The following is a 2,038-nucleotide window of genomic DNA, read 5'->3' as shown; positions in this document are numbered from 1 at the left end:
CCTGCCAGCCTGAGCGGCCAAACGTGGCTCAGAAGTTGTGGAACAAGAGGGCCATTTCTTATTATTTTTAATAAAGAGCTTTTCATAACTGACTTCATAGGTGCTATTAACATGCCGCATGTTTAATAAGATGACATGGTAACAAGGGGGCTTCCTCGTTCCTCATGTGCCGAAGAGGCAGGAGCATCTGTGGGCACGTCCACAGTCACATGCCAGCATGCACCACGCAGCTGGAGTGGTCCACAGGCCTATACACAGGGCTGCCTGGGCACCTGTGGACACACGCGTGAGCGCATGCGTGCTCTCACAGGTGTATGCATGCCACACACGTGCAAGTGCACGAGCCTGCAGCGGGAGCATCTGGGTCTGGTCGTGGGAACTGCACAAACACGCCCTTGTGACAAGAAAAGTGCATGTCCGTGCACACATGTGGCTTTCCAGTCCAGGACACAGAAGGGAAAAACGTGTTTGAGCTGTGTCTCCATGGACACACAGGAGTCCCCTCCCACGCGCCTCGCAGGGCAGCAGGGTGGGGGATGGGGTGCTGGGACCCCCTCCTCCCGCATGTGTGCCAAGCAGCCGCGGGAGAGTGGATCAGACCCGAGAAGGGTGGTTAGGACGGAGGGCCAGGCTGGCAGAAGACGGGAGGTAACCAGCCCCTGACGTCAAAAACACAGAGGCTGTGCTCCCGCAATGTCCCCCCAGGCCAGCCATTTTTTCAGTCCAGTGCAGGCATTAGCTGATTCCCCATCCTCGGGATGGAGTCGAGGACACGGTGAGGGGTGCAGGGCTCCATGACCAGCTCTACAGTCAAGGAAAATGCTCCACGGAGAGGACGGGTGAGTGACGGGGAGTCAGGGCTGGGGACTGTGTGTCCACCCCTCTAAGAGCAGAGGTGGGGGCAGACGTGGGGCGGGAGGGCTCAGGGTTCGCGGTGGAGAGGGAAGGAGAAGAAAAGGGGAAAAGAGGTGCTGTGTGCCCCGCGCGGGGTGGGGCTGAGCCCGAGGGTCGTGTGGGAGGCGGTGAGCTCCTGGGGCTTGGGGGGCGGGGTTCACACCCACTCTCGAGCCTGATGCCCACTCACTCTGGGAGGAAGGGAGGGGTCGGGGGCCCATTTTCTCCACCGAGGTCTGGGAGGTTGCGCCCCAGGTGATGCTGCGGAGCCGGCCCCCTCCCGGGCCTGCGGGCTCCAGGGGAGGTGTGAGCCCTCTGGGGCCCGCAGGGCAGCCCCACGCCTTCCGGGCGCTGCCCTCGCTCCTCTCGCCCCTTTGCGGGCAGAGCCCGAGAGCCATGGGTCAGCAGCTTGCTTACAATGCCCCCGTGCCTGGCGACTGGCAACGAGACACCTGTCAGCCCTTTCATCCCCAGGCCTCTGTGCAGAAAAGATGAGAGGAGCTCTTGGCAGCATCGCGCGAGTGCGGATAAAGAAGAGGAGACAGGCGGGGGCGAGATGCGGGCGGAGGACGATGAATAAATCCACCGACGTCTGCAGAACAGACGAGCTTTTCTGCTTTCTGATCCGCATGCCTCTGAACACTGGGCGTCTGCAGGGGTCCCTCTGAGCGGCCGTTTTAATTCTGGCCTCTCTGCTCCGTGCGGCTTTCTGGAGCCGTCATCGAGCGAGCTCCCCGAAGGAGAGACATCGACAGAGCCGGGAAAGACAAAACTACGGATCCACGGCCTTCTTGGGGCTGGGAGGGGGTGGCAGGCGGCTGGGGAGCGATCGACATTCTAGCAGCTGCAGCCAGTGGGGCACTGGGCAGCCCAGGTCCAGACAAAGAGCCCAGATCCCTCTTCCCACCCCATCCTGGCCTCCTCCCCAGAGGCGGGTGGGAGGCTTTCTTGAGCCTTGTTCAAAGTCGGCCTCATACCTGCTGAGCCCTCCGAAAGGTCAGAGGCTCCTTCCCGCCGGGGTGAGCTTGGGCCTTGAAATTTAAAGGGGAGAGCAAGAGGCTCCTGGGGGCTTGTGGAGCTGAGGAAGATCAGGGAGGGGGTTTGGTTGGGACTATGGTGCTTGGGGACAGCAGGGGGCCCAGGC

General features: G+C 61.7%; 1 long non-coding RNA gene across 1 annotated transcript; it reads left to right on the top strand.

Annotated features, from left to right (window-relative positions):
* The first annotated feature begins 581 nt into the window (after window positions 1-581).
* On the top strand, window positions 582-1,496 carry LOC113881387. Its single transcript, XR_003508014.1, has 2 exons — window positions 582-839; window positions 1,369-1,496. It is a non-coding gene; the product is annotated as an uncharacterized LOC113881387 (long non-coding RNA).
* Window positions 1,497-2,038: the final 542 nt, after the last annotated feature.

Source organism: Bos indicus x Bos taurus, chromosome 2, assembly GCF_003369695.1.
Source record: "Bos indicus x Bos taurus breed Angus x Brahman F1 hybrid chromosome 2, Bos_hybrid_MaternalHap_v2.0, whole genome shotgun sequence".
NCBI lineage: Eukaryota > Metazoa > Chordata > Mammalia > Artiodactyla > Bovidae > Bos > Bos indicus x Bos taurus.
Note: the sequence above shows the minus strand (reverse complement) of the source record. Positions and strands in the feature narration are given on the sequence as shown.